At 36.1% G+C, this 27,516-nt stretch overlaps 1 protein-coding gene across 8 annotated transcripts in view; it reads left to right on the top strand.

Moving 5' to 3' along the window:
* The window catches only part of MAP2 (microtubule associated protein 2), a 278,280-nt gene that overhangs the window by 105,480 nt on the left and 145,284 nt on the right, over positions 1 to 27,516 (top strand). The gene's annotated exons all lie outside the window — the stretch shown is intronic.

The following is a 27,516-nucleotide window of genomic DNA, read 5'->3' as shown; positions in this document are numbered from 1 at the left end:
ACAGAGATGATCTGTGTTCATGATCAAAATATTCTACACTAATGCTCAAATGAAGTGGATCGGTTGAATCCAACAGACTGTGACCTTGAATGAGTTACTTAGTTTTGGTGAGTCAGATACTGTTTCCCACCTGAAGATGAGAGATAAAGTCATATGCAGTGTGTTTGGTACAGGCGCCAAACACTAAATTTGGTCTCTACTAGCGTTTCAGTGCTCATTGATGCCTCTATGAGCAGCTGAAGGGAAGGGAATTTAAGCTCGTATTGGTCAGTAATGCACCTTCCTGATAAAATGCATTGAAGGCTGAATCAGAGGCAAGTGAAGGAAATAAGTAATATATTCAAGAATATCAACTAGAGAGTGTTCGCTGTGAGCCCAGAGTTATTTCAGACCTTTAAAAGGACTTAGCTTAATTACAAATTGATCAACAAATACTAATGGAATGACTACTGATTTTTCAATACTGTGCTAGATAGTGATGAGGACCATAGTACCGGCCCATAAACAATGTCATTGCCCTCAAAGCCCTTGCAATTCAAGGAGACAAAGCTAAGATACATACAGAAATCATACACTACACACACATACACAAACTGTGATTAGTTTCTAAAGTGCATTATCTACAAAATCATACAATTTGTCTTTTATGAAGATGGGATGAGAGTTTTTGGCTCATTTAACCATTTTATCTAAATATAGTCACAGTACAGAAATAACCAGAATTTGTTTTTCTTCATTATGCTTCTGTATGCTTCTGGTTGCCTTGTTAATTTACACATGAGCCTCTCAGGTATAAATTAATTCAAATTATGTTGAAAATTTTATTGTTTCATTCCTTTTAGTGACTCAGTTAAACTTGGATCTGCATTAGTGTTCAGTTTAAAATTTGGCATGGAGGATATCTTGAAAAAAAGTTGTTTCACTTGATCATCATTTTAATTCAGAATATATTAGGGAATTTTTGAATAAAGATTTTCTGTAATTTAAGAAAATTAGGGTAAGGCATACAGTAGGCAGAAATCTATACTTTACAAAAGAAATGAAGTCTTAATTATTCAGCGTAACTACCATTTATTGACTGAAATCTCTGGGCAGAAATTCTGTTGTACTTTTGTAGAGAGACTCTCATTTCTTCTTCCCTATAATTCTTCAAAGTAGGTGGTATAGTTCCCCTATGAGACACTTGAAGGTCAGAGAGATTAAACAACTTGCCCAAGAACATACAGTTTATGTCATGGCCAGGATTCCTATCTAGGTTTGTGTGATTCCAATTCCTGAGGTATTTTCACTTCACCCTTCTTTTATATAATTCACTTTATTTACTGTATCTTTTACTTATAAGTAAACCTGAAACTGTCAACATAGGATAGATTTGTTTAGATGGATTATTTTTCAAGGAATAATTTGGTATTTTCACCATGTATTTTGGACTAAAATCTCAATGTCTATAAATCATAGATATAACAAAATATATTCAGTAACAATAAAGATACAATGTAATATATTTATCATCACTTAATGAAATAAAACTATAACAAGTCCTATTTGGTGGTAGATATAAACATCCTGTGCATATTAATTATATAACGGGATATAGTGTTCACAAATGTCCTTAGAATACAGCTCTTCTCTGTACATAATCAATGCTACCTTAACTAACATTGTGGGTAAAATAACATTTGGAAAACATTTAAAACTATTTTGCATCTGTTTCTCTATTTTAGGATTGTTTCACGTTTCTTTAGATGTCATACATGTTTTAAAGATTTTAAGGGCAGTTTAGAATGATACTTTTTTTTCTCTCAATACATCTCCCTGTAGAAAACAGATCACTGAAATCTTGGCTTTAAAGCTGCATGAAAATGTGGTATCGGGTTTTATTTTATAATTAAAAATAATAACTGTGTCATAAATATATAAGTTCTCCTTCTCTAAGAGGTTTCATTCTATTTGAATCATTTTTTAACCTTCCTTTTCTTTTTTCTTTCTTTTTCTTTTTCCCCTCTTTTCCTTCCTTCCTTCCTTCCTGTCCTCCACCCCAACAGTATCAAGACAATCTTGAAAATGACAAGAATAACAAAATGGCAATGAGAGGAGTCATTATGGCAGTGGGGAAGGAAAAGCAACACTTTTTCACCTTTACTATGGAGGGGAGGGCTATATATGGGATGATTTTATTTATAGGAGCCTAAAGACTTTAAAATAATTACTGTTTTGTATATATCTTTTGAAGCTGCTTCCTTCTTCTGTCTTCCATTGATGTCCTCTGTCTTCCCATGTCACTACTTAGGTCAGCATAGGGGGATGGAAACTTGAGCAAGTCATTTACCTCTGCAGCCACAGCTCTTCTTCTATAAAAGAGTAATACCCTCACCATAGATATTTTCTTTTCTGAGAATTAAAAGAGATACTATGTAAAGTACTAGCGCTCAGTAAACACTAATATATATTAGCTATTATTTGCTTAGAAACTGTTGAATTACTGGGTAAAGGCAGAAAAATGAAATCACAATCGTGGACTGCTCACCCTAGATTCCTCATCCATTTTCAAAAAGTATGTTAACCCAATCATATGATTTAATTCTGTGTATAGTCAGCATTGCAAACCACCAATATCTGTATAGAGATTGAAACAGATATTATTTGACATTAAAGTACAAGTGCAGCAAGTACTTGGTTTTTCAGGACTGGAATAGGACTGGAATAGTATCTAGATTGCATCAGGCTTTTAATTTTTTAAGGAGGATTTCAGCTGTGGGATACTTGTAAGACTTTTCTTTTTTGGGTGGGTGGGGAGAATCTGGCAGTGATTGCATTATTTTACACATTTTAGTTAGGTTATTTAAACTCTACCAATTACTAAAAGTAGTTGTGAATTTCTTGTAATTTGCTGCACCTTAGTTTACACTTTACCATCTGTCTATGTCTTAAGGATTTAATAGATTCCGCCCAATAGAATCCTATTGCAGATGTAATCCACCTTTGGAAAGGCATCCACTTTTATAAATTACCAAAGCTGTAATATTGGGTCTCTAAATTAGAGACACAAGTCCTAGTAAAATACAAAAGTCAAGTAATGATTACTTTTAATGCCACTTTGTTTTTTTCTTATTTTCAGAGTGTAGGGCATTGAATAAATATTAATCAGTTGTCCTAGTGACAACAGTATTATGGTAACAGTGCAGCTGAGAGTATTGTAACATTATTAGTCAAGTCACATAGCTAGTATCCTATTAACCTGAGAGTTTGTTTTCTATATAAATTAATCATGGCTTTTTTCTCCTACAGAGATGATAAAAAAATCAAATTAAAACTTACCTTATTGCTTGTTTATAGCACAAAAATTAGTGCATTTGTATTTTATTTTTGTTACAGTTTAAACTCCTAATTAAAAAAAGAAGTTAGGTGAAGTTCAGGATTTTTTTGTGACATCAAAACTGCATAGTTATGTTCTATAAATTGTGGGTTGACTGTGAGAAAGTGAATGGTATTAAATTAAATCCACATATAACACTTGATGATATTTAAAAACCCTAATTTAAGAAATGCAGCTTTTTATAATTTATGGTCCTGTTCGTTTCACATGTGAAAGGGTGTTTGCATATATACATACGTACTTGTATATATGTATATGCATATAGGTACACACTGTATATACATATATATTCAATTATATAACTAAATGTGTGTGTCTTTATATATGCATGTATATCTATATGTGTGTGTTGGGAGTGTCTTTAATGCTACATCTAAAAAGTCAAATGATTATGTAGTTATGTATTATCAATATTGTTACAGAGAAAAAAGTCTTGGTCTGTGGAGTCAGATAAAGCTGAATTCAATTGAGTCTGCCCTTTACTTCTTACATAATTTTTTCATCTCTTTGATCCTCAATTGCCTCACCTGTAAGTTTAATGCATATAAAAAAGAATATCAGTGTAAAGTAAATGAGACAATATGAAATGTGTCAGGCACAGAACAAGGCTTTCAGAGTTAGCTGACCTTCCCGTAAGAGAGAAGAAATACAAAATTTGAGTCTCAAAAAGCCATTCTTTGTTAAAAATGAGATGAAGAATATAACATGCTATGGCTTCCAAAATCATGTAGTTCTGTTATGTAGCAATTCTCCAAATAATCCAGATTTTAGAAAAATTAAATAACTAAAACTCTCTTTTTGTTTTTTACTAGTTTTGTCTTTGAGTCAAATAGGAAGATTGATGAAAATATGAAATTATGGATTTAAATAGTCCAGTGGCCAAGAAAATGCTTCAAGCATGGAGCACACGTTATATCTTTCCAGTGAATAAATAGATAGGAGAACAATTTTTTTTAACTTGATACATATTAAAAACAAAATAATTGAAGCACTCACATTACCTGTTCAACTGGAAAACAATTACTCCAATTATACAAATCCTAAATTTTGTTTTTATTTTAGATATTATAAACTGGCAAAAATGCATCCTCTCTTTCTAAGATATTTTAGATATTATAAACTGGCAAAAACGCATCCTCTCTTTCTAAGATACCCATGTTGGCTGGTGCAGAGATTGTGTGGAGAGATCTGCTGCCAGAATCATGACCCTTGAGCAGCAGTGGCTTTGGAGTGACCACTTGGAAGGCTTCAGCATTCTACTGCTCCCCACCCGATCCTCTCAGAAAGCCACTCCCCAAAAACAGAAAACCAACAAAATATACATTTGAATTAAAAGCGGTATGTTTGCTTGGCCAATGTAAAAGTCCCCAAACTACCTTCTTCTACTCAGTCCTTAAGTTCCTATAATTTTGTAGTCATCAATACGTTCATGGTAAGTGAGCTCCAAATAATCAGACATTTGGTGACAGCAATGCTTAAAATACCAGCAGATTTTAGAGCTTGAAAGATCTAAAGAAGAAAAATGACATTGGTGATAAAAAATAGTTGTATTTCATATTAATATCAAGTGTTCTAGAATCACATCACCTGGGTTCATATTCCTGCTATACCATTTATTTGCTGTGTGTCTTTGAACACGTTACCTAACCTCTCTGTGCCTGAGTTTCCGCTGTCAAGTAGGAAAAGTAAAACCACTGAGCTCATAGTGGTTGTATAAATGTTATAAGAATTACATGAGAAATTCTATTATAGCTCAATAATAAAAAAAAGAAATCCATGTTACTTAGTGCAGTGATGTTAAAATAAGGACTAGTTGTTGCTGTAATTTCCATTATTGCTATTATTAAATATTTGTCATATTGCATAGAAGCAAAGGCTGTGCTTGAATGCTAGAATTCTTTCACATTTTTAATACTAGAACATAGTCAGTCTTTTTACCAAAAATGATATTCATTGTGCAACAGTCTTTAAATGGAAGAAAGAAAAAAGAAGGCTTTTTTTCTTTTTTCTTTTCAAGGCTTCTCCTTTTTCCAGTTTTATCCACTCAAACAGTGAAGCTTTATATAGTGTTTTTCTCAATAAAGCACCAGAAATAAATTGACTGCTGTTCATTATCTGGACACAAAGTGTCCTGATTGCTTCAGTTCATCTAGGCATGTAAATTATTCCATACTAAATTAGGCTTTAGGATCCAAGAATCAGTAGGAAAATATTTCCTGAGTCCATTAACCAAATGTACATTATTGTAATAAAAACTCCTAAGGCAGTCCTACAAGGAACAATGCACCCAGCTTTGTTGGGTAATGTGAGGAGTTCCACAAACCTTGTATTTTTATCTAGGTACATTTAACTTGTGCTCAGAGGGACAATTAAGATGATGACCAGCCACAAATTAATTGCATTTTTTAATTTGTCCTCTTACTGCTATTCACCAGACCTTCCATCTCCTTTCTGTATTTTTTCTTTGCTAAACAAATAGCAGAACTTATGCTCTTGGCTGGATCCACACATGAATTTATGAATCATTTTGGCAAATCTGGATGGAGAAGCTTTTTCAGATGTCATAGAAACTATGACACAAGTACAAAATGTCAGAAATACGTTAATCAAAAATGAAATCAATTGTTCAATGATACCATTAGCCATCTAGTGTCCTTATATCTTTTTTACATCTTTCTATATTTTTAGATGTTGACTTTTTTGCAATCCTACTTTTTGCCTCATGGTCACAAGATGGCTACTACACCTTTAAGCATCATATTTGTATTCCAGGCAGGAAAAAAAGAATGGTAAAAAGGCATTCTCTTTCCCAAAATCTGTGTTTTAACTTAGGATGAAAGGCTTTCTCTAAGTGTTTCTCCCTTGTATATTATTAGCCAGAACTGGACCATTCCTCTAACCCAACCAATCACTGACCAAGGGAATTGTCTACTGAGTAGACAGTGGAGAGTGTCTGCTGCATCTCTCTTTGATTAGTGAGGAAACCAGTCTGTTCCCTAAAACAGACTTACACACGTCTCACAGTTAGCTGTAGAAAAGTGTTAGTTAACTCTGGTGGCTTCTACCTTACAAGCTGTGTACCCCTCCATTAATCAATCAAGACTTCATTGAAATTCTCTCTAGAACTATGTTATTATTCTTGCAAGCAAATTTTAATTACCTTTAAGCAATAACTGGAAACATAATATATATTATAGTATATCACCATACTGAATGTCTGGAAAAAATCCTTGGTAAAGAGATATTTCTATTTCTTAGACCTTTAAAGAAAATGATGTAGATTTAAATGTCAGAAAACTTCTTGAAGCATATTGTTTTCTTCTCTGGAGCTACTGTATATTCTGCTGCCTGCTTATTTTCATGGTAACAATCACAAGTTGGATGCTCTTTTTAGCCATAACAGGACGATGCTGAATAGGCCAGCTGAGAGCTATTTTACAAGAAAATTTGGCAATCACTTTGTGGTAATGGATATTGGTTTGTGGCACATCCGTTCCAGTTTCTGCCTTGTTAAACACTTTAAAAGCAGCTTCAGTTTACTTAGCTTCTCTTTCTAACCCTCTGGGAACTACAGGTTTTATGCATCTTAGCAACTGGCAGTGAACAAAGCCAAGCTAATCTTAATTGCATGTTTTGCCCATTGACGTTATGTAGAGAAGGCTACCTGGACACTTTTTAGTAACGTTAGATTCTGTGCTGCTTCAAATGCTGGAAAAAATGCTGATTCTTTATAGCACAAAGTTCCAACGTAATCTGTTTGTAAATCTTCCCAGAATATTTTGAAAAGGGATTTTTGACTGTTTAGAGAAAGGAAGCAAGCATTTGGTTAATTTCATTATTTATCAATCCTGGTGGAAGCTATAGCTGTTAATTAGTCAGCTTTGTATTTTACATCAGAAACACTAAAAGTATGATTGCTGTTGGAATAAGATACTTAATAAAACGCCAGATTTTAAACAACAGCCCCTGTCTCCCTCTCCTCCTCTGAGACTATCAAACTGTACTCAAAATATTAAAGCTGTTCACAATATCTATTAGATGGAAAAAGAAATGTGCAGGGAGTCCATGTGTTTATGTTTATAGCAATAAAATACATCCTGCTTTATAAAGTAATGTTTATTCTAAATTTCAGCAGTAGGCTGTCATGAGTGCTGTATTAAAAATGTATTATTAGGTCTAGTTAGAAAAGTTAACTGAAAGATTCAAAGAAATCAGAAGTTTGTTGCATATTCTTTCAAAAAAATATTTGATCTCTCTGATACTAATTCCTACACTTAATATTTTCTCTGAACCTGAAGCAGTACTTCTGAAACACTGATGATGAATATGAAACAGACTCCTGGCTAGTATTTCTTAATTTCTAAGCCAGAGTTAACCAGACATAGCTAGAACCTTTAGGAAATGTTGCAAGGATACAATTTTTAGATGATTAATAAATAATCAAGATTAGTTATTGCAGTTAACTAAAGGGTGTAACAGTTGCAACATTCAGAAGACCCAAGAATAGAACTGGTTTTGTCATGGATAAAATATTTCTGGAAACACTTCCTACTTGTCACAGTTCTCATAATGTACTTTTGCTTGATTTAATATAATTAAGTAATAAAACCTCACAAAGTTTAGTCATCTCAGTTCCCTCAGAATGAACGCTAAATTGTATATATAACTTGCATCAGGGATTTTAATGCAGGTAGGATCTCCTTGTCACATTGAGGAGGTCACCCTGATCCCTTCTCATATTTCTTCTTGTCGCATCCTCATTTCAGTTTTGTTCTAAACAAAACAATCAGAAGAAGATATGTGATGCTGATGCTGTCCAATTTCAAACACCATAAAGGACGTCTTATAAAGGATTTCATGTTATAGTGCCACTAACTCTCTATTAGCACAGGGAATAAAGGTTTGACTGGGTACAAAGTTAAAGGGCTAGATAGAAATGAATACAATCCACGCTTTTTTATTAATGGAAAATTGAGGCCTACAAAAAAGAAAGGCTTGCTTATTATTAGATAGAAATAGATTGTGTGTGGGTATCTGTTACAGAATGTGTTGTCCTGGGGGTCCATGTCTTCCTCAGTCTTTTATTTTGGATCAATTACTCTTACTAATTTTATCTATCAATTTTCATTTTGTTCCTTTCAAAAGTAGCATACATAAAATACTGTCTTTTTAAAATCATTCTTTTATATTGCATTATTAATTCTGGCAAGCTGACTGTATTTACTTACTAAGGTAAATTTCATAATCATTCAAGAGTTTAGTTTTGGGTTTTTTTTAACATCTTTATTCGATTATAATTGCTTTACAATGGTGTGTTAGTTTCTGCTGTATAACAAAGTGAATCAGCTGTACATATACATATATCCCCATATCCCCTCCCTCTTGCGTCTCCCTCCCTCCCACCCTCCCTATCCCACCCCTCTAGGTGGTCACAAACCACCTAGCTGATCTCCCTGTGCTATGCAGCTGCTTCCCACTAGATATCTATTTTACGTTTGGTAGTGTATATATGTCCATGCCACTCTCTCACTTTGTCCCAGCTTACCCTTCCCCCTCCCCATATCCTCAAGTCCATGCTCTAGTAAGTCTGTCTTTATTCCCATCTTACCCCTAGGTTCTTCATGACCTTTTTTCTTTTTTCCCTTACATTCCATATATATGTGCTAGCAAACGGTATTTGTTTTTCTCTTTCTGACTTACTTCACTCTGTATGACAGACTCTAGGTCCATCCACCTCACTACAAATAAAAGAATTTAGTTTTAAATGTGCTTATCATGTCCTTGCATAGAACCCAGAGAGCTCTAAAGTACCTGTTCTGTTTTAGAAAACATTTTGATAATTTAGTTGTATTCAGAGTTAATGTAGGTGAAATGCGTAATGATATTAATTTTCAAGATTTTGCTTTCTGATTTAAGTAAGAATTTCCATTTTCAAGACTGGCAGTCTGGTAGAGAAAGCACTTACATTTTGAGCAACTTATAGGCGCTGAAAGGCACTCTCTGTGGAAGTCAAAATTGATTTCTTTTTAGGGAAACCAGAGTATGTGTGGCCTATTAAGAAAGAAAGGGGGCTACCTTTATTCGGAGGGTATGATGTGCTGTTACTTTGTACACATCAAATTATTTATTTCACATGATGATCTTGTGAAGTCTTTATTGAGTCTAGGCTACTTAATCTCCTCAAGGCTTTACAGCTAGCAAATAACAGAACTCAATTTTAAACTTAAGACTCCTCCCAAAGCCATGCACCACTCAGTACACCATACTGCCAGGAAGATTAAATGACTCAAAGTGAATAAATACACTTTTTGATTTAGTTAATTATTTCTGTTATGGAATGATGGCACATGAAGTTTCTGCCGAGCAGAAAGGTTGCGTGTTTATTGAGAGCATGTATTCTAATTTTTTTCTCTACTGTGAAAAGTGTAGATAGGAACTTTTATAAATAAAAATACCTATAATAAAATAAGGTTTAATTATAGACTCTTAGTTCTTTTCACTGTTCCTAACTCACTGTAAAATTGTCAATCCCTCGCCTGTTATGAGCAAAATCGTCTTTCCAGCCATTTGGAAACTTTGCTTAAAACGACTTCCTGCATTCATTCCATTTACTTCTATTTTTAACATTGGGGTTTAGAGACAGACTTAGCACAGTGCCAGGAATATAATATATTTAAATAAAATTGAATTTATGCTCTTAATAACGTTGGAGTTTAAAGTATGCAATCCTATGTCTCCAACCCTTTTTGCAGTTGTGTGTCACTGTCATTTCCTTTTCCTATATAATCTCTTCTTTTAAAAGTCCTATACTTGCTTTCAAAATACCTACTTTTAACATTAACTAAAATTAAGGTTAATTACACTTGGTGGATTTTTGAGAATGTAACAAACACTATATGAGAGAACTGGGTCATCACAAAACAGAGTTAAAAATATTAATAAAACACATACACATTTATTTTTAAGGGTAGAGTGGTATAGTGAGAAGAGCCCTGTACTGGGAATCATGAAACACAGGTCCTGGTATTGCCTTCTCCAGAAATCAGATGCTTGAGTTTATGAATGTATGTATGGGAATAAAACAATCCCTGGGCCCAGCACCTTTACAAGATTCTCATGGAGAATATAAGAGACAACACACAGAAAATGCTTGGTAAACAGTACATTGATGTCCAGGTGTCAATGACTGTTGCTCTTATGAATACCATCACCTAAACTAGTGATGGCAGGACCAACAGGTCATTTCAAGTAATTTTATTTTCCTGTTTTTGTACCTCTCTTATTTTTGGACTGTCCCTACTACACTTAACTAGTTGGTCCTCATCCCAAACTGAGGTATTTGGAAATATTACCACTGCCTAAAGAAGTGTAAAAGTTATGCCAAAAGGAGGAAGAATCTCAAACTTTTTTTTTTGAGTTAGTAGTGTGCTGTTAACCTAGCTCTCAAGGGGAAGGAGGTTGAGTAGGATGAAAGCAAACTCTGATTTGTAGAGTTAGCCAATTTCTGTGTGTAAATACTACCCCTGGGGCCAGTTTCAAGCTGCCCTCGTAATGTCACTGACCACAGAGTTAGGAAGAGACTCACATACCTGGCTCTTGCAAGCAGGAGGGAGCCAAGTCCCGCACACACACACCGTGGTCCTGGATCAGATGGGTGTGTTCAAGGTGATGGCTTCAAGATACCTGTTCACAGAGGAACCTACTGAGAACAAAGGCATGGACACAAATATACAGTTCTACTTCAGTTGATGATCTTTTGGGTCTTTGACTGTCACTACAATACCTATTTATGGTCTCTAATGGAGCATTTAAATTCATTCTTTTGGGTATTAATTCTAAACTCTCCCCAAGAGACCCTGGCTTGGCCCAGCCTCGTAGCCTATGGCAGCCAGTTGTCTCCAGGAGGAATCCTCTGCTCTTATTCTGTCCCCTCCAAATGCAGCCCACCATTCTGGCCACAAGTGTCCTACATTCTAGCTATGTGGACCCTGTTCCTCTCCACTGTCCCTCTCCCCAAGGGTACAAGATTCAGACAAGTATAACCATGGTCCCGTCCATTGTGAGTTAATATTAAACGCTGCCACACTAGGCTTCTGAGTATTAGAGTGGAGAAGAATGAACATCTAAAAGGTTATTCTGGGGCTAAAATTTTAGATTCATTTTAATAACAGGTAAACTGAGACCTCAGGATTTAAGCAAACAGTTACTGTTTGTTATACACACACACACACACAATCCAGAAATATATTTAATGTTTACTTGGCACATCTTATGTAGAAGATAAGGACTGTTTGCTTTGGATGCCCCTAGTAAATCTTATGGAGGCACTGAACTACAAAGGGGAGCCAACCTGTGTACACACACACACACACACACACACACACACACACACTTTATTAATTTATTTACTTATTTTCTGCCTTGTTTCAGAAAGGATTTAAAGTGTCAGAAAGAATTTAAGGTTAGCCGTTGAATGGCCAAACAATTATACAGTCTTGGTTCACAGGGCTCCTAACTAAAGAACTAGACAATAGCAGATTATTTGTGCAGGAAGACAGCAAAAGAGTGCTCACTGCCCACCGAAATCATGATTATCCTTAATTTTATGATCTTATGTCTGTTTTTTTGTTTGATTCTATGTTACTGCCTAGAACCCCAGGGAGGTTCGTTTGATAGAAAATATTTGATAAACAAGGATTTAAAACTCCTATTAGATGACACAGGAGAAAATCTAGATGATCTTAGGTATGGTGACCCTTCTTATATACAACACCAAAGGCATGAATCATAACAGAAATAATTGATAAGCTTGACTTCATTAAAATTAAAAACTTCTGTTCTAAAAAGGAGAATGTCAAGAGAATGAGAAGATAAGTCATAGACATGGAGTAAATATTTGCAAAAGACATATCTGATAGAGGACTAGTATACAACATATATAAAGAACACTTAAAACTCAACAATATGAAAACAAACAACCCAATTAAAAAATGCACCAAGAACCTTAAGAGACACCTCACCAAAAAAGATATACAGATTGTAGATAAGCATTTGGAAAGATGCTCTATGTTATATGTCATTAGAGAAATACAAATTTAAACATCAATGAGATTTCACTACACACCTGTTAGAATGGCCAAACTCTGGAACATTGACAACACCAAATGCGTGTCAGGATATGGAGGAACAGGAGCTCTCGTTCATTGCTGGTGTGAATGCAAAATGGTACAGCCATTTTGGAAGGCAGTTTGGAGGTTTCTTACATAACTAAACATACTCTTACTAAATGATCCAGTAATCACGCTTTTTGGCATTTACCCTAAGAATTTGAAAACTTACATTCACACAAAAGCTTACATATGGATATTTATAGTAGCTTTATTGATAGTTCAAAGTTGGAAGGAAACAAGATGTCCTTCAGGAGGTGAATGAATATTCAATGGAGTCTTGTTCGGTGCTAAAAAGAAGTGAGCTATCTAGCCATGAAAGGACATAGAGGAAACTTCATCTTAAATGCATATTACTAAGTGAATGAAGCCAATCTGAAAAGACTACACACTTTGTATGATTCCAACTATATGGCATTCTGGAAAAGGCAAAAAATATGGAGACAGTAAAAAAGATCAGTGGTAGCCAGGGGTTGGTGGCAGAGGCAGAGGCATGAGGGAGGGATGAATAGGTAGAGCACAGAGGATTTTTAGGGCAGTGAAAATACTCTGTATGCCGCTGTATTGATGGATACATGTCATTATATATTTGTCCAAACCCATAGCATGTACAACAGAAATAGTCAAACCATAATGTGAACTGTGAACTTTGGGTAATTATGATGGGTCAGTATAGTTCATCAGTTGTAACAAATGTACCACTCTAGTGGGAAATGAGGAATATGGATAAAGGGAAAGGCTATGCATGTGTGGAGGCAGGAAGTATATTGGAAATCTCAGTACCTTCCCCTCAATTTGCTGTAAACCTAAAACTGCTCTAAAAAAATAAAATCTTAATTTAAAAAATTAACATAGTTAAGACATTAATAACATCCAGTAGGCTTTGAAAAATTTGCAATCTCACATTCACTATTAATGCAAAATACATTCAGTGAATTACCATTGAGGTTCATCTAAATTCTTGAATTCTATGAATTTAATTCTAATAATGAGATCAGACAACTTACGGCATCTTCTTGCTCACCCATGAAATGTGACCGTGTTGGAAGCATTAAAAGACTAAAACTTAGTCTAGAATGCTACTCGGATGGCAAAATGATGTCTGTGTTACATATCTGGTCAGAAGAGAAGACTATTGTCCAGTTCTTCACAGATAGTATAAAGGTAAATAGCAGGAAAATTATTTTCTTTCTGTTTAAACAGCCACATTCCAGCTCAGTCACAGAATATAATCATACCCAAGAGTGAATATGGTGTGAAGGCTCTTGTCCAGCACAGCTACTCTCCAACTCTAGTCTCAAACATTGCTGGGAGTCTCACCTACTCTTCTTCCAAGTAGGCTTGCAGATACCAAAATTAGTCTGTAAGATGAATTCCTTGCCCTGAAATCTTCAGAAGTCCTGGATCCAAAGGGACCTGGGGACTGAGGAAGAATCAGGTGGTCTTCAGCTTAGGTTAGGTCTCCTTTTATTAGGCAGGTAAAGATAAGAGGTTGAAGTGATGTAGAGGTGAGGATAGAGGTGAGTAGCAGTGCAGAAGAGTAGAAGAAGCTCAGGATATGGTCTCAGGAGCCTGGAGTTAGAATCCAGCCCATCCTGCTCTGTGCTTTCCTGGCTTCCTATGAGAAACTCTATTGAAGGGCTGATGACATTGGACTCTAAACAATTTAACCTACCTTTCTCCACCACTTTATTGTGAGCCTTTTGCAACATAAACAATATCTTTATCCTCCCAACTTTTAATTTTGAGTAATTTTACAGCTATAGAAAAGTTGAAAGAATAGTACAATGTCTATGTATTTTTCACTAGATTTACTAATTGTTAACATGTTGCCATGTTAATGTTATCCCTCTCTTACTACATATTATCTATATACTCAATTTTCTTCTCAACCATTTGAAAGTAAGTTGCAGACATTATGATACTTCACTTTTAAGTATTCATTTTTTTTCTTTAAAGACCCAGACATCCTCAGGTCCACAATACCTTTACCAGAAACAAGAAATTTAACAAATATTCAGTAATCTCTTCTAGTATATAACCCATATTTAGATTTCCTGAATTGTCTCAGAAACGTCCCGTATTGCTTTTTTTTTTTTTTTCTAAATCCAAGAGTCAATCAAGATTGCCATGTTTCTTTAGTCTCATTTAATACAGTGGAGAGCTCCTACCTTTTATTTTTTCTTTCATGACATTAATGTTTCTGGAAATTCCAGGGCAGGTGTCTTGTAGAATATTCCACATGATGGAACTTTTTTTTTTTTTTTTTTTTCTGTGCGCGGGCCTCTCACTGCTGTGGCCTCTCCCGTTGTGGAGCACAGGCTCCGGACGCGCAGGCTCAGCGGCCATGGCTCACGGGCCCAGCCGCTCCGCGGCATGTGGGATCTTCCCGGACCGGGGCACGAACCCATGTCCCCTGCATCGGCAGGCAAACTCTCAACCACTGCGCCACCAGGGAAGCCCTGATGGAACTTTTTATTAGCTTCCTCATGATTAGTTTCAGAGTATATATTTTGGGGGGGGGGGGAAATTGGCAATCTTGGAACTTTCTGGCACTTAATTATTTAAAGCACCTTTCTCCCTCTGTAACGAAGAAGGAGTCTGTGGGTGATACTTGGAGGCCATGGGAATATCTTTTCCTAACAACCTTTCACCCAGTAGCTTCAGCATACATTCATGATTCTTGCCTTGTTCATTGTTATACTGAGGGATGCAATGGTGATTTGAAAACAATATATATATGTGTATATATGTATATATATATCATTCTACTCCTGTTAACTAGCATTCTTCTTTAAAGAAGACTTTTGCACCACTCCCCTTCTCTAGGATTCTCTCTCTCTCTTTCTTCCGTCCCTCCCACCACCTGTCTGTCCCCTCCTCCACCTCTGACAGAGTATCACTATAGACTCAAGGATTTTATTTTATTCAATGCCTTTTAATCTAGCACCATCATTATTATATTTGATGCCTAAATTATCTCAAATTTGGCCACTGGGAGCCCTTCCAAGACAGCAGTGGTGTCCTTCTGACAAGCCCCATTAATCCTTCAGCACTTCCCTGTTTTGTGGGGCAACAAGATGTCCAGGGACTCTTTGTACTTTCCCTGCCCCAGACCTGGGGTCACCCACTTTTTTCTAAGGAGTTCTGGTTCCTTTTAGTGATAAGTGGTATTTAGAAATTAAGACTGGGATGTCATTGCTTTGGGGGTAAAATGAAGTAATTGATGTGAGAGTACGTAGTAGAAAATGTAAAGTACCACACTATCATGATTGTTACTCCTGTCATCAAACAAGCATTCAGTTATTTGGAGCAATGCTAAATAGTGGCCCCAGTATGAGTCTTTCTGTGTTTAGAGGATAATTAGGAGACACAGGACACGTGGGAAGCAGGGAGAGAAATAAGCTAGCTTTGTCAGATGCAATGTGAATCCTTGTCTTACAGCTTTAGGATAGTAAATAGAACAGAAGAAAAGACTGTTGACTGTGTTCTCACCTTTTCCTGAGGTTGCTTTGTTATTTACTTCTTCAGATAGAAAAGTATAAAGCATTTTATTTTGTGGATCAGTTGTAATCTTTTTGAAAACTGAAACATTCATCTGAAAAATGATGAGACATAAATGTGTATTTCTTCCGCTTTTACCTTTCTTGCATTTATTTAGTAGGTTCCGAAAGAACAGTGTAGTTTAAAGAATTCTGAGATTTTTTTAAACTTGCGAATATATAACTTTTTTTCCCCAGTGGATGTAGTACCTATGTCATGTTTGAGTTAGTGTGGTGGCATCTTTGAGTTTCGTTGTGGGCAAATAGATTGGTGAGGGTTTTGCTTTTTGTGACTTTATTACAAATAAAGAGCATGCCTACTTGTCTATAATTTCATTTTTATGATTCATACCAGAAATACCGTTTGGTTCAATTTCCAGGCTTTCCTGCTTGTGCTGCATCTCTTTATACTCTCAAATTAAAACTTTTTTATGACTATCTCCTGTGAGATCATACATTATGATAAATTGGACAGAGGACAGAGATTGGTAAACAGGTGACACTTAGCATCTCATTAATTTCAGGGAAGGAATGCAAAATAGCCCAGATGTCCAGGAAACAGCAATTCTTTTCTTTTTAACTTTTCCAGGACTATTTCTTTTGACAGTGGTGGTAAAGGGAGGGATGAGGATGGAGTAAGGAAGATGTACACAGAGACGCAATGGTTTTACAAGTTCTCTTTTCAGAGGAAGCCAGGCTAAAGATGGCGAAGAACAAAGGAGATGTGATTGTATGCTCTATGTTGGAATGTCCTTTACTTCTATATTTTTGGTTTTGCATAAAATTCAGATGAAGGGATGTTGAATGCCTGTGTGTTTGTTGGGCACGCTGAGCTAAGTGAGGAAAGTGATTGGGTTTGGTAGTGCTCTGTTTGAACTGTTTCAAGAATTCCCCATTTCCCAATAGTGAACAGAATGGGCTACTCCCATCAAGAATTCAAAACATAGGCAGAAAAATTTAGGCTGATGGTGAAACTCATGCTAGATCATCTGGTTCATGGAGGCTCTTCAGTTTACTAGCAGTTTGTCCTTGAGGAAGTTATCTTAACCCCTCTGTGTCTCAGCTTGCCCCCTTATAAAATGGAAGTAATAAAAGATTTTCTTTGTAAGGTCCTATTAATATGTGTGAAGTGCTTACTACAGTGTAGGCAAATACTAAGCACCCAACAAACATTAGCTCTTACTGTTATTATTTACATTTGCCTAAATAGAAATATTAAGAAAATAATATCACTTCTCATCAACATTAGAAAAATTTAAAACAATCCCGTCAACAAATGAATCAAATAATCTTCAAACAATCCTCCTTCAGAGGCCATCTGAATCAAGTTTAGGATTAAGGACACCCCCATCCCCTGCCATCCTCCCATGCCAGCTTCCCCATCCAAACCCAGAATAGTTCTCTAGCTCACAGTGGAATCTCTTAGCCTCTTTCAAACTAAATCAACAGTGGAACTCCCAAGCTCTGAAATCAGTCCCAAGCTCTACAGACCAAGTTAATATTAACATGGGTATGAGCTGTGCTGTCCCCAAATCCCGGATAGAGGTTTTGGTCTTTAATCAAGATAAAACCGTGAAGCTAAAGTAACATTGCACTCATCTGACATAAACAGGTTTTTTATTCATCTTATAGTTACTTTGTACTTGAAAGAGTAAGCTTTCTTCTGTGGCTGTCAGTTTACAGGCATCAGGAGCAAAACTTGTAGAAATACAGCAAGAATGGTGAAGACAACGTTAGAATTTTATGAGCAATATTTGCAGATTTTATTTAAAGTGTATGTCATAAATCCAGTCTTGGAATCCTCTTTGTATCCTCATTTGACTCTTAATAGTCAGTGTGAAATGAAAGTTAGTTCATCTTAAAATGTCCTTGATTAGAGCAATTTTTTTTTTTCTGGATGCTACCTGGCATTACTGATTGTAGCTAGTAAAGAAGGAATAATAGGAAAGGAAACATGAATAAAAAAAAAAAGGAAACAATAAAATGTCATGTTTTTTAAAAAATGAATTTTCTAATTTTAATATAATCTTTAATTAGAGAAGATATTGTGGTAATGCACTGTGCTTGTTCTTGGCACAAGTTCATATTCACACATAATTTGACCCCTCACCCCTCTTTTCATGGAACTCCTGTTGGCTTCATTGGCATAAGAGACGAAATACCTTTACATTTGGTGGAAATTATCCTATTTTTTTTCAATCCTCTGTCGTGGTGTTTTTTCATAACCTTTTGTTGTTTGTTGTTGCTGGTGGCAGTGGTGATAATGTGAACTCAAAGAATTGAGTTCTTCATAGTCTTTATCTTGGGGGCACCTGATCATCAGAACATGACAGTCCCTATTCTTGCTTCACAATATTAAAATTTTTCCCTTTTACCTCTGACCTCCACTTCTGTTTCCCTCTCCCCATATACCCTCATTGCAACATGCTTGATGTTCTGCTTATGCCTTTTCCATTCAATACTGTCATACATTCACCTAGTTCAAAGCTTCCAACAGCTGTGCAGGACTCCAGACCTCCTTCTAGCACCTTTGACTTGTTCTTACCCCTCACTGTAAGCACCGCAGTGTCTTCAATGCCCGGCATCAGAAACACCGAGTTGAGGTACCTCACACAGGTTCACCACTTGACCAGTCCACTTGTAATTGGGCCTCAAGAATACTTTCACCATTTTCTTTTGTCTGTTATTAAATCCAGACTTTAAAAATTATTTGACATTGATGGTGTCGTAATGCGCTGGCTGGATAACGTATATTGGGGGGAATTGCAAACTCCATGGAAAATGTCTTTAAATTACTCTGTAGAATGAGCTGTATGTGGTTTTCCTTTCATCAGCTATTTCTAGGCATGATTTGTAAATTCTTAAAAATATCAGTCACTGGTAGTACTTCCTAAACCATAGGGTTTTTTTTCTTACATTTGTCATATAATTTTGTGAACTTCCTCTCTGGAGCCTTTAGCTCTTTGTTTATTTACTAAGTTACTTAGAAAGTGTAACAGGAAGTTGTAAATCCATCCTCACTAGTACAAAACATGTGTCCTATGCTAAAGGGTATCATTTATTAATGAAATATGCAGTCTTTAAACAAAGGTCAGAATTGAAGATTGTTTTCTCCTATTATTTGCCTATGTGCAGTATCAGGGATTCTAAATCAAAATGCTATCTTTGGATCTCTTGTCTCTGTGAACAGGTGTTAAAAAGAAAATTACTCCGAGCAAAGATATTTTATGTAAGTAATCAAGCATTTAACTTAAAGAAGCATGCAGGCAGCCAATCAATAGTGAGGAAATGCTCTTTGTCTGTTTTTCACTCTCCCTCACTCAGAGACAGACTGTTCACCTCCAGGCCATAGGCATATTGAAGGTGACATTCTCTCTTTCCAAGATAATCCTCATGATAGGATGCACTTAATTTATGCTGTTGATGAGACTGAACTGAACTGATTTGCATATCATCAATACATGTAAATCCTGAGTAGAGGGCCAGCCATCCAAATTAAAATATTCCCTGTCAAGGACTTGCTGTGTCTAGCAAATTCTGGAGTAAAGCTAATTGCAAGTCGTTGGTGAATATAGATGCTGTTCAAGATTTATAAGACTGCATTGGAGGGCACATGAAACTTAAGATTTCTTTAGAACAATGTGTCTGTTTAAAACTACTCTTGTTCAGACTCAGCTGGGCATTCAGTAATGCCAGCCATTGAATGAGATCTTTCAAGTGCCTCAGCCCGCCTCACCTGTCAGACTGGCTCACTGGTTTATAATTGAAACCCTGTTTGCTTCCAAAGCTCTTGATCCTCTAACCCTTCTCTACCCTTCTCACATATTCTTACTTTTCCCCTTTTGATCTGAGCGTCTTAACTTTCCTAACACACATCATAATTTTTCATTTACTTTTTTTCTTCAGGTGATACATACAGCACTGGGTCCATCTTAGCATTTCTATGCTATTTTATCGTCTTCACTTTTCCCCAATTGTAAAATAAGTTTCTCTTTCATTGCACTTGGCTTTTAATGGAATGTCCTGACTGCCAGTTTCTCAAGGTTTCCCTTTGTGCAGTCTTTGTTCATTTAACACAGCTTTCACATCCCCTTCTCTCATCAGCCAATCAATCAATCATACATTTTATTGAGCAGCTCCAAATTAACATATGAAGTAATAAGAAAATTATAATCAGCCTTTGCTATCTAGAAAAACATGTCATTTAGGCACCTTCTGCTTTTTTCTTGTATGGCATCTATGTGCCCACAGGTGTTTCAGCAGAAGGTGTCTATAAGCTGGGCACTCTATTCCCTTTTCTTTATTTCTTTAGTTCTACTGGATTCAAAATAAATAGATACCATGCTGTAGTACTCTGTACAGTGATCACAATAACCACATGTTTTTCTCCCCATCTCCAATTCCACTTTTTTCTAAGTCAACATCCACAAAACGAATTAATATTATTTATTGTGCACCAGTGCAGAAAGAGTCACTAGATATTATAGAAAGAAAATGGTGGAAAACGCATGGAGTCTGCCCTCAACTATCTTGAAACCGCAGGACCTTGGCAGAAAGTTTGTTTAAATAATTTCTTAAATATTTTCCTGTTTCCTTGACCATGCTCCCCCTGACTTTGGGGTAAAAGGAGAAGGAAGAGTTGGGAAGGGGTAGGCAAAACATAAAGAATTAGAAAGGATCCTTCCTTTCTAAAAAACAATAAGAACGTGGCAGTTTAAGAAAAAAAAGTTAGGGGTCTTAGGGATGTGGAAATTTCTCTCCCAGACACATTCGTTGGCCCAGATATTTACAATGGCTACCTTTGCAAACAGCATATTGTCACAATCCACTTGAAAAATAAGTCACAGTAGATGGAAAACATCTAGAAAAAAAATCTTGAGTTATTTTTTCTGGAGTATTAAATAAAACACTCTTATTTCTTCAATTATAGGTTTGCTATTAGAAGCAAAAGAGGGAAAAAAAGCCCCAAAACTATGGAAAAATGATAGTATAAATATAATGTAATTTCAAACATTGCTATATAGGATCCTTCCCACATGAACTCTTTCTAGCCAACTTGATGGTACAGTTGGGAAAGAATATTCATTTATAGACATTGATCATGTATAATATTTCCTTTGAAATTAAAAGTCAGTATGTCTTTCGTAGCTTAGAAATCTGATGATAGGATGAAACATAAAAGTGCCCCCACTCTACATTACAGTTCCCCTTTATTTTCACACAGGGATTTGGTATCCATCATTATATTTTTTGGTCCCAATCAATAGGAGGATTTAGGACCTTAGTGCACTTTTAGATATACCATTGAACGTATTCTAAACAGTCAAAGGGTATGTAGTTCTGACAAACTGTTTTATTTAACCTATGTGTAACTACATACCCATATCCCTTAATTCTCTCCTCCCATCTCTAAGGTACCCCTGGTACAAGGACTAGAGGAAGAGGAATGACAGGGACTAAGAAATTTCATATGTATTTCTTGTTGGCGATCACCTTAACGTCTACTCTCTCCTAAATAGCAGGGAGAATAAGTATGGACTTCATGAATTTTCAGAATGTGGATTTTGGCTGTTCACGAAATAAATTCCTGTAATATATACATTTTCAGAAATCATTTCACATATGACATTGCATTTATTAAACCATCACAGCAGACGTTTCATGATTTGAACTGGAAATACTAAACACTGCAAAAAAAATGCTGTAGGAGCTTGCAGAATTTAAACCTTTTCAGAATAATCTAGTGATGTTCAGGTTAAAGACTGCCTAACTCAGATGGATTGGCCCTAGCTTACCTCTCAATTACTGCTAGTTCTCCAGTTCTCTGAGGTTGCTGAGTATTGAAGGAATGACAAAGATTTAGAATATTGAGGTAACAGTCTTCAAAGCTTGGAGAGCAGTAAACAAAATAACTCCTTTTAGCAGTTTTCAAAAAGAAATCAGGATTTTAGATCTAATGTCATGCAATGCAGCATTTGATTTTGCACCATCTGATTTTGTGTCCTTATCCAGTCTTCCATTAAACTGTAATGGTCCCACTTGTGGAGACATTAGATAAAATGAAGGTTCATCTCCTGCTTCCAGGAAGATCCGCCAAGCAATTCATAACTCCTGAAGATGATTCTGCTTGACTGACCATTAAATTACAATTTTATTAAGTGAGAATTCCTCAACACTAAATCTTATAATGTTCTTTCATGGCTTGCCCATTTCTCCGGTAAATATGGTTTCCCTACAGGCTGGTTGTATCTCCAGTAGTGAAAGGAAGCAGTTTGTATCAACTTTTAGGTGATTGGAAAGATGAAGATAAATATGCAAGTTATAAGTAAGGATTCACAAGCAAATAAAAAAATCGCTAGAAGAATTTTTGTACAAATCAATAATAAACACATAGATAATAAATATTTTTAAACATCTGAAGTAAAAGGAGAGATGTGCTCAAAATGGCTATAAATGTGCCAAAGATGTAAAGCCTAAAACTTGTATATTTGTTAACCAAGACAGAAACTAAATGAAATACTTAAAACCATGAGTTTTGTCTAGTGATTTCTGAAACTGAATGTACTCCACCGATGAGCTCAGAATTCAGAAATTTTAGGAAGTAATTCATGCTTTTTACATGAGTTTTAGTGTTATAATTTTAATTATTTATTCATACATGCATGAGCTCAATGAATATTTATTGTGTACCAGTTATGTACCAGGCCCAGTTCTAGGTACCTGGGATACGTTAGTGAACAGAACAGGCAAAGGGTTTGCCTTCATGGAGCTTACAAATGGATGAGGAGAGAAGACAATAAAGAATAAACATAAGTAAATTATATAGTATATTAGACAATGATAAGTATTGTACAAAATAGGATAAAGGAGATTAAGAATGGGAATTGCATAGGTAGGGTGGGAGGGATATGCAAGAGGGAGGAGATATGGGGATATATGTACACATATAGCTGATTCACTTTGTTATACAGCAGAAACTAACACACCATTGTAAAGCAATTATACTCCAATAAAGATGTTTAAAAAATTTTTTTTAATTATAAAAATAAAAAGAATGGAAATTGCAGACTGCAATTAAATAGGATGGTTAGGTTAAGCGTCCTTGAGAAGATAATGTTTGAGGAAAGGCTTGAGGGAGGGAATGGAATTATTTGGAAGAAAAGTGTCCACAGCCAAAATCTGACTAAATAAATTCAATTTAAATAAGGCAGGCATTATATAATATGGTGTTGATATAATGTTCTCTGATGTAACCTTTAAGATTCACCATAGTATTTGATTATTTCTAACTTGATATAATGAAATGAGGGTAGTGATTGACTAGGTGAGACAGGTATTTTTTTATTATAATCTATGCTTCTTAGACATAGGTTAATTGCAACAAGATGTTTAAAAACATACACAATAAACTCAAATTGTCAAACAATGAAGTTTTTTAAAAACACATGAGCATGTATCCCATGCATGTGGCTCTGTATACTCCGCCAAGAATAGACCAGATAGCAGTAAATAAAATTACCATGTCTTCCTCAGCTATAGGAATGTTTGTGTTCACACTATACATCATTTAAATATGAACTGATGGAATTTGAAATAATCCTGAAAGTAAAAATTCTTGTTTCTGCTACTATCTCTTTCATGCACACCTAGAGCAATACATAGTCTGTCTTAAGTACCTGTCCTAGAAAAATGGAAAAGTCTTAATTCTATGTTTAATTTATCTCTCCTGTTCTGATACCTTAGAAGTGTTAAGCTGAATTACAACCTAATTAGCTCAGAAGTCCAGGGACTGAATTTCTGCTCCACCACTTACCAGCTGTGTGTCCTTAGCATTTAACTAAACCTAATTGGACCTGTTTCCTCAACTGTGAAATGGAGGTTCCTAACAGAGTTGTTGAATAAAATAATGTGTTCAAAGAGGTTGGCACATTATAGGAACTTAATAATTTATATGAGAAGCCTATCTTATGCCTTTTTAATTGGTCAATACCAGAATAACTGAGTATACACAACTGAAGACCAGCCAGAGGTCATATATAATATCAGGCATTATAGTATCACAGTGATTTTTTTTTTTTTTTTTTTGATATCATGGTGATTCAGAGGAAGGAAAGAGCTTTGTGGCACTGTATCCTGGGAGAGTTCTGGAAGCCATTATAAAAGAGGACAGAACTTTAAATGGACTAAAAAGGAAGCATAAGATGGGGGTTGGAGAAAAAACAGACTATTGCTGAAATAAACTATTGGTTATGGTGGGCACTAATGGGCAAGTTATGAAAGCCGTAGCTGGGAAACTGATATGACCAAAGGCTTCAAGGACGTAAGGAAAAAGTACCTCCATTATCCTCTCCTAAAGTGCTTAAGAAATTCAGACCAGTACACTTAAGGAACAAAACCAAGAGTCTTCCAGAAGAGCCACAGGGGTGAGCTAACTGAATTTGGGATCAGGGGATTCATAAAGATCAGGACCTGAGATAAGGCAGATATACCAGAGTGGCAGAGACATCGTGTCTCATCAAAGTGAGAAAAAGAACTGTGAACTTAGATTTCTGTTTACTTCTGTGTTCCACTCAGTATAATTGAAGTTCCTTGAGGAGGAATGTTGTTCTCTTTTTTTCCCATACGTAGAACCTATCAGGTGTCTGAAATATATGTGTGTGTGCCATTAAAATTGGTTAAATGAGCCGACAAAGGGTGCTAGACTCATTCTCGTTGATTGAACCAGGTATCTCCAAATATTAAATGACTCCCGAGGAGTATCAAATATGTTTGGAAGCTGAGCTAATTTTTAAACTGACCAAGACCACTATGTGTGCTTTATGAGATCTTGATGAAATATGATTCATGTTTCAAGAAATGACAGTCTTGTGCATCATTTTTTATGCTCAGAAGTGAACAATAGAGGACAGCATATTAAAACAAAACATTTGCTTTGAAAAATAACCTTCATGTCCAAAATCACTGAAGAAAAAATAGACGTTTAATAGAAAGATCATATTTAAAAGGATACTTTGGGGGGGAAAGGAATCCTAACCACTATGTAGGATTCACTGAAACCTGAAATCTCTTGTAATTATTACCTAGGGTAATCATATATATATATTTTACTGTGACTTATTTTATAGATGACAACTGGGGACGGAGGGTAATAGTGGTGGCAGCAGCTGTATTTTAAACATCAGAAAAGGCAATATGGCTCAACTTATCAATGAGTTAACCTAAAAGCAATGAGTCATAAGAACCGAATATTGAAAGAACATTTTATAAAGCGAATAAAAGCAGTAAAACATCAAGGTCAAAATCCTACTCACATTTTTTACTAAGTAGAACAGAAATACGCCCCCCAGTGGTTGCTTTGAGTGATTTTTTTTTTTTTTTTTTTTTTTAATTTTACATGAGCTCTCAATTTTGCAGCTTCATTATTTGGGTAACCCCAGGAAGGTTCACATTGTCTATAACTAGGAAGAACATTGGGAGGCTGATTCAATTCGATTGCCCAATTTCATGCTTGCAGAAAGAATGATGCCAGGGAAGATGGAGTGCCTAGTAAATGCTGATTAAGTTCAGGCTCTACAAGATAGGTTCACAAAAGGGCGATCATGCCAATCTGACTGCCAGACTGGAAATGAAAGAAAAGCAGTGACATAATTACCCCAGATTCTCCAGACGTCCAGTACAGTACAGCACAGCTATTAAATAAAGCTAGTCCTTAGATTAATTGCAATGCATAATGTTAAAGAGGAAGATCTCTGCTTTAACATGTAGAAGAAGGCTTAGAAAATCAAAGACAAAGGGTGTTTCTGGAATTTGTTGTGCTTGCAAACAGAATGGAAGAGAGCACATAAAGAAAGTCACTTGGTGAGAGAAGAAGAACAGGGGACCCAAACCAGGAAACTGGGATGGTGTCTCTGTTGGATCTCCTGTCAGTTTTGTGACCTTGGTCAGATTCCCTGGGCCTCAGCTTTCACAACTGTGAGGCAGAGGGTGTGGACTAGGTTCAGAGGTGTCCATGAATCCAGGAGAGGGTCAGAGGCAAGGAGTGTCAGGATCCATGTCATACAAAAGAACCAAACTTATGAAAGCAAGATTAGCTAGTGATCAAAAAGTAGAGAAGAAAGGTGGCTGATAGAGAATGCAGATTCATCCTAATGCATTTGAAATCTAATATAAAACTGATAGACAGTTCTTTCCAGAAAGAAGAAAATGAAGCATGTCATTGTCTCTGAATTTCCTCCACTGTAGTCTCCTTCCATCTTCTCTATCATCACCTTATTTTTTTTCCTACTTTCTGTTTCCGGTAACCATGGTGATGCTCCCTCCCAGCAGTCTTCTTCACAGCCAGCCCTTTTGGTACACATGGCATTTTGCTACATTCACTGATGCAGGGAGCTAAGAATGCTGTAAAAATTAATTTATTTATTAACATTTTCCCCATCCCTTTTGTCCAGGACATAAATGCAGGGACTTATTCCATACTTAACCTCCCTACATAAGGGGCACTGTAAAACTGGGATATCAACTGTTACTTTCAGTTGCTAACATAAAGGGGATACTGATTATGTTAGAGATTCAGTTCCCTGTCTTGGTCCTCAGGGACTGTAAAGTCTCGATACTCAAGCTGGTTGCTACCTCTTTTTTGCTTTTTTATGTGAAGGGAATAAAATAGATGGCCCCCAGAAATCACACATCAACCCTGGTTTCCTAATCCTCTTTGTTTTTTGCTGCATTCTCCCTTGTCAGGAAACCATTGCCAAGTGCGTAATTATCACAGTTACAAGGGGATTGAATTTTCCATTAAAAAATATACATAAATGTAAACATTTCTCTAATGAGCACAGTTATTTATTTGGAATATAAATAAGCAATATGTGATACTCAGTTTCAAAAAATATTGTAATTTTCTGCTAATGACAAAACCTCAAAAATCTCTGATGCCATGAATGCAGATAATAAAGATTCCCATAAACTATTTTGTCATGTCCAGTTTATGTAGCCCAACTTCTTTGTAATCCTATATGCCGGAAAATGGTTTCTCTATTTAAGCATGGGGTGTGTGTGTGTGTGTGTGTGTGTGTGTGTGTGTGTGTGTGTGTGTCTGGCATTAACACAAAGGAGAACAGATGATGACATTCATAGGCTTATAGACTCGACTCCTGGGGACACACTTGGATGGAGGCAATTAAGATGCCTGTCAGGCATTTGATACCAGAAGCCCCTATGCAAACCTCTAAATCATATGCCAGGGCTACATCTTATTGTCAGTGAATGATGGCGGAACTGGGTGGCTTGTCATCATTCTCGAAAATTCTGAGGCTAGTGAGCTCTCTCACCCTCTCCCACTCGCCTTATTTTCCTTTTCGCCACTGCGGGGACTTTTTCTAATTTGCAGCTTCCCTTTCCCCGACACACACAGACAGGAGCTGGTGGCTTG

This window comes from Phocoena sinus, chromosome 7, assembly GCF_008692025.1.
Source record: "Phocoena sinus isolate mPhoSin1 chromosome 7, mPhoSin1.pri, whole genome shotgun sequence".
In the NCBI taxonomy this organism is placed as follows: domain Eukaryota; kingdom Metazoa; phylum Chordata; class Mammalia; order Artiodactyla; family Phocoenidae; genus Phocoena; species Phocoena sinus.
The sequence above is the reverse complement of the archived record's forward strand: the minus strand, read 5'-3'. Positions and strand labels throughout refer to the sequence as shown.